This window comes from Cryptomeria japonica, chromosome 4 (assembly GCF_030272615.1).
Source record: "Cryptomeria japonica chromosome 4, Sugi_1.0, whole genome shotgun sequence".
NCBI lineage: Eukaryota > Viridiplantae > Streptophyta > Pinopsida > Cupressales > Cupressaceae > Cryptomeria > Cryptomeria japonica.
Window position 1 is genome coordinate 244,273,541 of NC_081408.1, and position 13,909 is coordinate 244,287,449.

Below are 13,909 nucleotides of genomic sequence, written 5' to 3' on the forward strand. Positions count from 1 at the left end.
TGGAAATTATGTTGTATCCTTCCAATCTTTCTATGATGAATCTTTATTTGCTTTTGGCTTCTTGTGATCATTGAGTTATGATGCATATGTGGAATTTATGGTTTTGTAGAAGTTATTCTTGAATTTAATTATTGTTGGTAACCCTTAAGGAATTTTGGTGTAAGTCTTTCACTTGTGTTATCATGCATGTTGTTTAAATGCACTTATGATGTTTATACTTTAAAAAAAAAAATTGTTTAATCCTTGTTGTGGGTTTTCCTTCGGGGTTCCTGGCGGGGCATTACATCATGGCTGATAGGAATTTTGTTTAAATGTATTTTGTATTTAATTGTAAAATCTTTTGTAAGCCGACTTGGCGGATTGTAATATGACTCATATAAGTATGAGATCATTGTAGATAATTTATAGATAGAATAAAAAAAAGGGATTAATGCAGACCTAATGTGCGAATTGTAAGGTAGATATTGGATAAGGGTTTATGTATATTGCAGAGCTTAAACCGGTACTGAATCTGGCATAGTAGATGTTAATCTAAAGAAGTACAAGACATTGAATTTTTATAATCCATTTTGTAAGTCAGTGAGACTTCTTTTGTAACTGAGCAGTGAGCTCTAGGCACTTGACCTTCCTGCATGTGCATGCCCCTATTGTAAACAGTAATATTCCCTTATTGGCCAGTAACCGAATATTGTGGGTCACAAATCCCACCAAGGTTTTTCCCACACCGGGTTTTCTCATTAAAATATTGTGTTATGGTGTGTCTCTTATGTTGTGGTTATTATTCTTCTTTACTGCATTATTTTTAGTTTACCAGTACATAGTTTTGAATTGCTTTTCATGTTATAATTCAAGTAAATTTACATACCGGTCAGATACTGATTCCCCCCCCCCCCCCTCCCCCACCTCTCAATATATTTGAGAATCCTAATAGATTTCACCATTACAAGAAGCTTTTTTTTATTAAATTTGTTGCTATGATTAACTCTACTATGCCCTAGCCTTGAGCACATAGCAACCACCATAGCAAAAATTATATGTGCTTAAATTATTTTGTATTTGAATAACCTCAAGACCTATCTATAGTTTGTAGATGTATTTAAGATAGTATAATTTTAACGAATCTTTTCCCCAACTTGATAGAGCCTATAATGTTTAATAGAAGAGTGGGAAAAAAATTAGTGTTTTTGGGAAACTTTATGTTCAAAGACATGATTCTAATTTGAGAATGCATAATAAAGTATGAATGGAAATAGTAGCCAAATGTAGAAATGCACTATTATGAAGTTTTGATTCTATAATAAAAATCAATGTAATGCAAGTGAACATGAAAGCAAAAGAGATAGGAACCAGGAAATACAGAGCAAGACAGTCAATATACCTAAGAAACACGATCTATTAATACTTAACTAAGAAATCTCTATACAGATATGTGTTGTCATATTAATGACAACTTGAGTAGGCACCATAGTGTGTTCAATGTGTTATTTATTCACATTAGGCTGGTTGACATATAAACAACTGCCAAATCAAGTGAAATAAATTAACAAGCTCTAAAGTGAGCAAGTTAGATAAGCAGAAGAATGGCCTTCATAAGTAGTTCAACAAGGGTAGTCAATTTCTAGGCATTAAGATGGGCAACCAACTTTTAGTTCAAAAGTTAATGTTATCTCAAAGTGGTATGTTATCTCTAAGTGATATGTGTCACTATGTAATGTCCTCCATTAATACATTTCAAATTGTTTAGTTCTTTTGTCATATCAATGAACTATGATACAATAAAAAATGTGAGAACTTGCCAAAATAAAAAACAAAAAAAGTACTGAAACTAATCATCAAACAAAAGTTCTTCCTTGAAAAGAAAAAATAATATGCTTGCTTGAATAGAAGAAATAATATGTAAGCATATCGAACTGTATTTGTAAATAATAGGAAAAAGTAAAAAAAATTCTTATCATCTTTTTAAAAATCCTACTGAACAAAATAAAACAATAATTAACATTTCAAATATACTAAAATTAATCATAACAAGCTTTAAACAAATGGTTTGCATGAACTAATATATTTTTGGCACTATAACAATTTTTAAACAACTAGTTTGCATTAGCTAATAGATTCTTGATATTGTAATAAGAAGCCTTAAAACATTGCTTGAGCACACAAATTAGAGTTAGCAATGTATACTTTCTCATCTTTAATCCAAGAAAGCTTTAAATGTCTTGTTTTCTCTAAATTTTGATAGACCATACTTAATATATTTTTTTGAGAAAAAGTTGGAGAATGATATCAATGAAAAAGCACTAATGACCATCTACATTTCAATGGATTGCAAATTAGTAAGGTTGTCGGTTTCATGGAGTCCTACAATGAAAAAAAAATACATTTATTCCATAAATCAAATTGAAATATCAAGTTGGGATGATGATTCATGAGAGCAATAAAAACCAAGTAACTATTTATGCACCCAACAAATAATAAATAAGCGTAGTGTGCTTCATCGTTATTTTAGTGAGGTACTTTCATATATTAATTTGTTTAATAAGTCTGAAAATCTATTGATTGTATCTTTGAGAATAAAAATGTCATACAAAATTTTAGACTGAAGATGCCTTTAGCGGTTGTAAACAATTTTGTTTTGAAAGAAGATGTCAAGATTTTCATTGACATTAACATGTTTAGAGACAGACTTGTATCAAATTAGCAATTAATAAAGTAATACTCATACCCTGGGAAAAAAGTTTATTGATGAGGTTATTGTGGATCTGAAAATTTAAACAACTTAGTTCGAATAGGATGTAAGAAGGTATAGGAGGAACCATACCTAAGGAGAAGGATATATATAGTAGATCCTAACCTTGATTTTCATCCATATTCAATAGAAAGATGTTTCAAGAGTAATGATCCTAGTCTAGATGCACTACCTTCTCCAACAACATTGAAAACTAAAAACCCTTGCAAATTGATGTAATTGTCACACAACTTCCTTTTTTTGTCTAGACAAATATCTGTAGAACAATAAGAATGCCAAAACATCTTAAAACAAACAATTAACCTCAAACTCAAACACCTACTCATCATTATGTACTCTTAAAGAGATTAAAATATTTTGACTTATAGAAGGATATGAAAGAGAAAACTTACATGCTCTGTTCAACTTCATAATAATTCTTGACAGATTTCTTTGCTATGGCTAAAAATGGTGCATCTATATTTAGGTTATCTTTTAGTTGAAGTTTCAAAATAATGCATTATCCCCTTTAATGCACACAATTGATTTGATTTCTTCTCAGAAAGCTTGCAAAAAGATTGAAAAACAATCAACAAAGTGAAATGGGAATAATCAAGCCCTAATTTTCTACAAATAAATTTAAGTCCTAACTATATGCAACTATGTCAAAAAAGAAAGAAAGAAAGAAAGAAAGACTAGATTTACCACTCTAGTGTTTCACCCATCCACATCAATTTTGCTATCCACCAAGGAGGGAAAATTTTCAAGATCAATTGGGCTTTCATGCACAAAACATTGTAATTCATTTCACCCAATGCATTAACCCTGCTTGCAATCTTCCTTATTCACACTTAAATTGGTATATGACCATTTTTTAGCACTGATAATAAAAAACTAATTTTTTGTTGCAATGAGCAAACGATCCCAACAGTTTGCTCCTCTGTAAAAAGCAGACCCAAGACTCTGAGACCTCTCCTTTCTAGCTATGTCCCATATCTGCAATGAAAAAGGTAACCTGATAGAGTAGAGACAAATTTATGATCAAGAACTTCATACCAAAGGTGAGTAGAGGCCAATGCCAATGTACTCAAACAAATTATTCCCAACAAAGGGAACAAAGAATACATCTAGGCTAGCCTAATAATAAGGGAATTTTGTGAGAGGTGTAATTTTGACTTTCATTGGGAGTGGCTTTGCAAGGTCGGTGACAACTCTTGAACATGTGTGACATGTATCAAGTCTATTCTCTTACCGCATGTTCCTATGCAGCTGCTTAAGTCTATTTTTTGCTTAATTTTAAGTAGTTGGAGTGTTCCCATGCAAATTTAAAATTGTTGGGAAAGGATAATTTAGAATCTTTTTCTATTTTAGTGGAGCACCTACTATTTAGGAATTGAAAATAAGATGTGGGAAAATAGAGGGGCTGGAAATAAGCAGCAACTACTTATTGCCAAAAATGTCACGTGGCTTCACAAATTTGTTTCCCTCTTTTTTTTTAACATTTTATTTCTATTTTTTCTTGTGCACAAATTATTACTAATATTATTAATACCAATTTTAAGATGTCACTTACAAATTAGTAGAAAAAAAGATCATGGGGCCACCATCTCCAAAAATATTTCCAAAAAAATTGAGCAATGGATGCTAGCCAAAATAAGCTAATCAACCGCATGGGAACATGTCCTAACCAACACAATTGAAACAGTAATAACCGTCCTAACTTGCATAGGTTTCTACACCTTCCCCTACCTCGTAACATTGATGAGAGCCTCTAACAATCTAAAACACGCTTGTTATGATGACCCCAAATCTCAATATGAGTGTGTTCTCTTAATTTTGGTTTCTACACATGCATATGCCAACCATATGCAACATCAATCAGCCACCACAAAAGTACTTTGTATTAAGGAAAGGTCTATGGGCATAAACAACCCGCATCCAAGCCATAAATACAACCTGTAAGTATACACCACCTACAACATTGCACAACTTATAAACCCAGCAATACAACATACAAATCAAAACAAAAACTAATAAACATGTCAACATTAGAGCAATCTAAGATACATACTGAGTATAGAATGACATCAATTCCAAATCTCCAATACACAACATGCAATAAACTCATATTGTCACTATAGTCAAAACAACCATAAACAACTCAAATCAATAAAACAACATATAAATCATATCAAATCAGCTCCAACCCGATTCACTATGTAGTGCTCTAGATGAGTTTTTTGTCAACTATTGGAAGTCCAAAATTTGACTTTGTTTGTTCAAGTTATGACCTCTCAAAACCATAAAGGTACCTCTAACTTCTAGTTAACATTTCATTGTCCAAACAACAAAATTTGGTAAATCCAACCACACCACTATGTAATTATCTAATTCAGCTTTCCAACAACTATAAGAAGTCAAAAAATCGACATCATATGCTCAAGTTATGCTCCATGGAAAAATTTTGCTTATCAGGCTACATTTACAAATAATGGATCCCAAAAATCACCAATATGCCATATAATCAATCTTTTTAAAAAAAAAAAAATCATTGTGGGTCATATTCTCGAACCCAACCATAAATAAAAATTAGCATATAATATTTGTTTTTGGTTGGCATTTTAATTTTCATGGGAAAAAAAATTTAATTTTTTTTATTTTTTATTGGCAGAGAAAACACTTTAAATAAAGTTTAATTTTTGTTTTAAAATTTTTGAGGGGGTTAAACCCTCATTTAGGGTTTACCCATGGGACGGAGGGCCCCACCTGCACAAGGTATTTGACAACCCTTCATGGATTGTTAGTCCTACGCAAGACTAATTGGAGTGCAAGCTTGTTAACCCTGCACAACAATAAAGACGAAAAGTGTGCATCATAGACCCACCCTCCCCTCACAATTTCAATTTTTTTCATTGACCCTATTTTTTCTAATTTTTTAAATAAGTTCGCAAAAAAAGCACATAGTTTTTTTTTAATGCAAGCTAAAAACATTTTTTAATTTGACGACCACTAAATCAGGTTGTACAGTTGTGGCCTAAAAAATTTGCATCTCAGTCCACCAATGGGGGTCAACTTTTATGTCAAAATTCACCCGGCGAGCATCCTAAATCCAATTGTGACATTTTCTTTGTTTGATGGGGGGAAATGTAAAACCTCACCCCCAAAACTCTCACCTTGAACATTCAAAATAAACCCTTCTCCAAACAAATTTTCATAAACCTAGATCTATAAAAAATACCCACAAATTTGCAACCACAAATCCTACACAAAACCTTCATATCTTGTCATGTCTTACATTTTTTCATGCATTCCATGTAGAATACTCCTAAGGGTATACAATCATAACCATGGCTCTGATACCAAATGAAAGGAAACTTGCACTAATACAATAAAATTTTTCACATAACTCAAATGAGAAATCAAACCAAATAAGCACTTCGAATCCATATGCAAAGAATAGACAATAGACCTATCAAAATTCAAAGAGTGACACAAGATATAACCTAGGAAAACCCTCATGAGGGAGAAACTCAGACTCCAAAAGCATCCATCCACAATGTATTAATTAACAATGCAACAATACAAAACACCCATGAAAGCCTTTGAACCACAAGTCACCATCAAGCAAACCATGTGAACAAGCATGTAACCACACATCCCATGTCATGCTTCCAACCTCCATAAATGCTAACCTTGCAAACCTTAACCTTAAAGAAAACCAAAAAGTGGTATTACATCAAAACCATGGGCTATTACAAAGGCCCTGAGGTGGCTAGACAAAATCTTTATCGTACTTACCAAATGACATTATAGAAGCCTAATACAAACACAACCTACAAAATATTAAATCTTTTTTCTATTATCAAATTAAAAAGCAGTATTACACCATATACCAACATCAAACCCAGACACACCAACCTCAAAGAAATAGAAAGACAAGTTCAAAGAGAGGTCATTAGACACCTTCGCCACCTCTTTCAAGAATTTGATGCCCTAGGACACATTTCTCCTTCATGTATCCACATCATAGCCAACAACTTCCACCACAAAGGGGGGCCTATTGACATGTTTTTTAGGACTACGTCTAACACAAAATAAAGTTACCAATGGTTACTTTACTCTCTCTTAATTAAAATTAGGTTGTATGCTAAAATTGAAAAGAAAGATCAAACGACTAATTCCAAGGTTCCTTTTAAATGTGGACGTGACTCAGTCAATTAATGATTTTGTTGTTAACCCAAGGGGCCTCACGCATTCACTTGAAGAAGATAACAAATTTGTGCAAGTTCAAGGATTCACATACGAATGATTTGGCTTTGAAAGAACAATTTTTTTATTTTTTTGGGGACTTTTCTGATTTGAAATATGCTGAAAATAAAATGAGGTAAGGTTTGAGAGAGTTATGCTAAGACTGAATAAATCCTAGGAACAAGGAGACGAGACTACTCATGCAAAATCAAACTACGCTTTGCTTCACCAGCAGAGCACAACTATGTGAAGGTAGTGCAATCTTTAGAGGGTGTATAAAGATTTTTCAGGTCATCAATGGAAAACATCAATTTGAACAATCTTTACCGATGATCGAAGTTAAGCATACACATATAATAGGCTCAAGTTAACCTTGCAAAGTGTGCAACAATCAGCTGCACACAAAGGGTATGAGCTCGGATTCTACAACAAGCAATCCTATCGAATTGCATTCATCTAATAATCATGAAAGAAAATCTACTTTAAATGAAGAGAGTGAAAACATGCAAGCTTCAAAACGACACAAGAATACACCAACACTCCAACAATGTATTAAGTGTTTGGTTCAAAACTCTAAGCAACAATATTTGAAAAACAATCTCTCCTCCACTTCAAATGAGGGGGGTTACCCCCTTTATATAGGCCTTGGGCCATGAGAACATGCAAACCCTAATTAGGGTTTCATCCTAGAAGATTCCCCACTCAAGATGCAACAAGGTGAAAATCAACAACTAATGCCCACTAAGCTCATATATGATAAATTCAAACAATCCCAAAATGGCATCCATTCATGCATTAAATGCACCACCTTATTAAGTTTGGCTCATATGCAATGAATATTCTTCATGCAAAGATGCCCATAAATACCCATCCTTACATGCGACGACAACATGCAAAGGGAATCTGTCATAAAACTATAAATATGGTATCTACATGCAAAGGATACATCATAAAACCACCATGCGTTGACCAGTCTATCACTTGGTCAAATTATTCCAGCACTAAGTGTGTCGCCACTACTCCATAAAAAGACTCTCATCCAAGAATGGAAGACCATTATCACGTTTAATGATTGCATACATTATGAACTTAGAGATGACAGCTTCCAACTCGCCCACAGTGACACTTGGCTCACTCTCAATCTAATACTCTAGCAAGGTGACTTCTTTGCCTTTGGAGAAAAATTTCTCCCATTCAATCATCGTTTCCCAAGTCTTCTTCATGATGCTGGAAAATGAAGAAATATTTTCAAAGTGTTGTTTGCAAAATGAAGTGACAAAGAAGTTCTCATGTAGCTGAGTCTTAAAACAATTCACTGTTACACCATTCTCGTCTAGCTTCTTTGCGAACAATGTATTCATGGTGTTAATAATATCATCCTACACTCTTCTAATTGAGTCTTTCAAGATTAAAGACTCCATGTTGCATCTTTCCAAAATTCTCTTTCCAAAGAAAATTGCACAAAACCATTGTGGGAAGTCGTAGATTTCATTCTCTACGATGACTTTCCTGTCAATTAATGTTTTCTTTGGTATCTTCATCAAAGCCCTGAGTTGTCGAATGGTGAGGTCTTGGTAGATGTGCACGTCCTCCCACAAACCATCTGTTGTTTCCAATCTATTTGGAAGAGTGACCAGCCCAGAATGAAGATTAGTCAGATCTTCAATAAAAATTTTGGGACATCCTCTACCCATTCTTTGCCATCATGGGCTATCTTCCTAACTGTTTCAACCTCTTCAATGTCTTCCCGAGGAAGGGAAGAAGGAGGAATGAATGAAGGGTCAGCCTCTCTGAAAGGTTATTTAAAACTTCTCACGTGATTGCACAAGGCATGGTTTTCACTTTTCATCTTTTTGCATTTCTCCTTCAATTTATGCACTTGTTCCTTCATTGCCAAAGTAGACCCTTCAAAATCTTCCACAACCTACATTGTGGAAGCACGTCCTAAGTCAATTTTCCTAATCACATAGTCTGCTGGTGCAATTTCACTCCTATCTTTGTCTGCCGCAAGCTCAACCAAATGTAGAGTCCTAGATCCAGACTCATCCCTTGTAACTTTAGAAAATTTCTAGGCAACCTTCTTCTTCGTTGGTTGATCCATCCTCTTTAGAAGTTATTCTAACTCTCATGCTGGATCAATATCTTCCTCTGGCTCTTTCCTCAACCTATCTACTATCCAATTTGGAATTACTACTAGTGGATCTTCTATCTCTGTGTTCACGTGTTCCTTTGATATTTCCTCCATTTCATCGAGGATGGTTTCTATGAAACTATCCTGGTGGGGTTCATCCTGTTGGGGAGGAATATCCTATCTTTGGTCCCCTAACCGCAGTGAAGTGTTGGCACCAAGACTATCCTGTGCTGGAGTAATGCTAGGAGGATTTCCTTGAAGTGGATCAACTGGATTCTCCTGTGGAAACATTTCCACCTCCTGCACTCTAGAAGAGCTCACTAGTGACTGCCTTACTTCTACTCTTTCTCTCTTTTGTGCAGACTCCTCTTGTGGGGCTTCCTGCTAGATACTTGACTCAGTGTCCTTCCATTTCACCGTCTGTGGCCTCTTCAAAATACTTTTCCCTTTTCTTAATCCAGTCTCCTACTGAACTTCTCCTTCTTCACCCTGGGCTTGTGAAGATCCTCTTGTTGCCTCACTATGGGAATCAAGATTTCCCATCAACTAGAAATTCAAGTGAACAATCCATTCCTTTAGCTTCCTTATATGTTGATCAACCCATTATCATGTGAATTTCATAATCGACCTAGCTAAGGCATCCATATCATCCACTTCTGGTTTTGACCAATTATGAGTTGAATGGGTTGATCCTTCACCCTTTCAAACTCAAGTTGCACTATGTCAGAGTCTTCTTTTACTTGATCAGGTACTTGCATAACTCCACCTATCCTGATTGTTTGCAAGGGTAGCCTAGAAAACACCTTCCTTCTGACATCAAAATCATCCTTTTCATCTTCCCAATAATCTTCCAAGTCAAATGTATGCACAAATTTCAAACCAACCTTCCTAATCTGACAATAAGGATCATAGCAAGACCGAGAGGTGTAAAATGCTAATTGATAAAATGATAGTTCCTCCATCGCTTTTCCACCTGCTGCCAGATTTGGGCTATTGATGATTTATAGCTTCGGTCAGAGTAATCCCATCAAATCATATGCATAAGTAATGTTGATTATACCATCACCATGATTAATGATTTGTTAATATGTATATATACATATTAATATATGTAATAATAATAAGTGTTCTTATTTTATATATATATATATATAATTTATGATTGGAATATTAAATCATTAATCATGTTGTTGATAAATCAATGAGATTAAATTCATCTTAAATCGATAAGTAATATCGATTATATTAATCTAGTGATTAAATTGAATTTATAATCACGTTGTTTATACCAAATTGAATATGAGCACCAAATTATTTATCATTTTCTAAATGATCATACATATCGATTATATTGATCAAATGGAATGATCAATATAATAATCGATCATCTTAAACAATTCAATATTATTAATCGTTGTTTGAATCGACTATGGTGATCTTCAATATCAAAACGATTATGTGAATCGTTACCTGTTGTTAATAATATCAAACGATTATGTGAATCATTACCTGTTGTTAATAATAACAAATGATTATGTGAATCGTTATCTTACTAACAAACGGTTATGTGAATCGTTATTTAGAGAGGCATCTTGATTAAGAGACATGTCTCCATGTACGTGGAGGCATGTTTATTCATCGACATGCCCAAACTGTGCTATATATATCATGATCAATTTCGATTCTAAAGGCAAGTACATAAATCGAAAGTGCAAGCCAATAAGACATCGATCTCCTTCATTTGCAGTCCAGCAAATCCTTTGTGAATCAAGTTGTGTTCTCCTCATATATGTAGCAACTTGCACATAGAGTTAATAGTCATATATCTTAGTTGTGAACCAAGTAATAGAAATAAAATTAAAACTACTCACATGTCAAATCTGATCCAAATTTAACATGGTATCACAGCTAGTTTGAAGAAAAGATCCGATCAGATTTGTAAAAGGAAACAAATAACCTCCATTAAAGTTTCTAGAATTCTATATTTGACAAAATGGTGAATGGAGTTAGACCTGAGGATCGTCTTGAAGGAACTGCAAATTTTGTATCATGGAAGTTTAGAATGATGCTCGCATTAAAGGAACATGAATTGAACACTCTTATGGAAAAGGCCTTACCCATGCTCGATGAAGAAGACGAGAAACTCCTATGGACAAGGAATAATAATAAAGCTATGAAGCTATTGGTGGATGGAGTAAAAGATCATATTGTTCCTATTATCTCAAAATTAGATACTGCCTATCTAATGTTCTCAACACTAGAAAACACATTTGAGATAAATAACACTAGCACGACTCTTGCTCTGAAACAACAACTCCATCACATCAAAATGAACCAAGGTGAAACTATCACTTCATATTTCATGAGGATAATGGAGCTAAGAAACCAACTATCTACAATTGGTCACATATTCAATAGCAAGGAGTTGACCATGCTGGCACTCAACGGACTTCCTACTTCTTGGGAATCGTTTATTCAAGGGATTAGTGCCCAATCCAAACTTCCCAAATTTGATCGGTTGAAAACTAATTGTATACAAGAATGATGCAGATTGATCACTAGAGGGATTGGAATTAACTCCAAAAATGAAGAGATGCAAGTCCTAAACTCTCAATCTCACAAAAGAGGAAAGAGGAATAACTCCAAGAAGAGGAAAGACAAGGAATCAACTAGGAAGCAGTCATTCAAAAGGAAGAGGGACCTATCTAAAGTACAATGCTTTAGATGTGATAAATATGGTCATATTGTTGTAAAGTGTCCTGAGAGACCTAAGCCTCAAGCCTCAATTGTAGAAGTCAGTGAGGCCAACACAGATTCTGAAAGGCTTGTATTCTACTCAACTCTATCCAATCAAGTATCAACCAGCCTTAACATATGGGTAATAGACAATGGGGCATCTCGGCATATAACAAGATTCAAAGAGGACTTAGACACTATGGTAGAAAATTATAATGAGGAAATCACAATTGGAGATGATTCAAACTACCCAATGAAATGGATTGGAACATGTACCATTCAACTAAAATCAGGCATCACTCTTCAATTAACAAGTGTACTATTTGTGTCGGGCATCAAACGCAACCTGGTTTCCATATCAGCTCTTGAAGGGATATAGAATCACGTTCATGGATGGAAAAGTCTTAGCCTAGCCTAAGAAGTCAAATAACAAGAAGGCACACACCATTGGAATTCAATATGGGTGTTTATAAAAACTTTGTACCTCTCCTTCACAAGCACTTCTTGTGAATTATGGCATAGAAGATTAGGGCATCTTCATTTTTGTTCTTTACCCTCTATAGAGAAAATGGTGATAGGGATACCTAAGCTGACTCAAGAACATGAAGGAATCTACAAAGGGTGTGCCTTAGGGAAGGATACCAAGGGCACATTTCATAATAGTGAAAGTAAATTCAAAAATGTATTAGAAATTGTTCATTATGATTTATGTGGACCTATGTCAGTACCCTCCTTAGGAGGATTTTTGTATTATGTTATTTTTGTAGATGATTATTCTAGGAAGACAAGGACATATTTTTTAAAGTGTAAAGAGTCTGATGAAGTCCTTAAAAGGTATAAGGAATTCAAGGCTTTAGTAGAAAATATATCAAGTAAAAGTATAAAGACCCTTAGATCAGATAATAGGGGGGAATACATCTCTGAAAACTTTTTAAAAAATTGTAATAATGTTGAGATTAAGAGGGAGTTAAGTATTAGTTACAACCCTCAACAAAATGGGGTAGAAAAAAGGAAAAACGAAACTATAGTAGAAGCAACCAAAGCCATGATGCATGACTGGAACCTTCATACCTCATTCTGGGTCAAAGCCTCTAGTGTTTTTGTGTATATCCAAAACAGATGTCCACATTCCTTTCTTGATAACAAAACTCCTGAAGAAGCATTCATAGGAATCAAACCCGACATAAGTCACTTAAGAATTTTTGGTTGTCTTGTTTACATTCACATCCCTAAGGAGAAAAGATCTAAATTAGAATCCTCTGGAAAAAAGAGAATCTTTGTTGGGTATAGTGAAACTTATAAAGCCTATAAGGTCTATATTCCTAGTCAAAGACAAATTGAACTAAGCAGGGATGTAATATTTGAAGAGGATGTTGCATTCAAAAGATCTAAGGATGTTAATGAAACAGATGACGAATCTCCTCAATACGGTGAAAAAGATTACTCCTCTGAGATTCAGAGTGAGACTCATGATTGAAAGAAACAATCACATTGAACCTATGGACTATATTGATGAACCTAGAGACACTAATGTGACTAAGAAAAGACCACTATGGACCAGGAAGATGATTGAGGAGGCTGAAAATTATACAACTCCAAAAGGAACTTTTAGGGAAAGTAAAAGACCTAATAGATTCTCCAACTATGGTGCACTAATGAGTGAAATCATAAATTTAGAACCTTCTAATGTTGAGGAAGCCTTCCAATGTCAAGCCTGGAAAGAAGCCATGACAGAAGAGTATATGTCTATTCTCAAGAATGATGTTTGGGACATTGTGCCTAGGCCTAAGGACAAATCAGTAGTGTCTTCTACGTGGATTTTCAAAATCAAACATGCTGCAAATGGAAGTATTGAAAAATACAAAGCAAGGTTTGTCGCCAAAGGTTTCTCTCAAAAAGAGGGAATTGATTATGAAGATAAATTTGCTAATGTTGCCCGATACACTTCTGTCAGAGCTGTGATTGCTATTGTTGCATCAAAGGGGTGGAAAATCTATCAAATGGATGTAAAAACTGCATTTCTAAATGATGTAATAGAGGAGGAAGTCTATCTGGAACAACCTGAATGA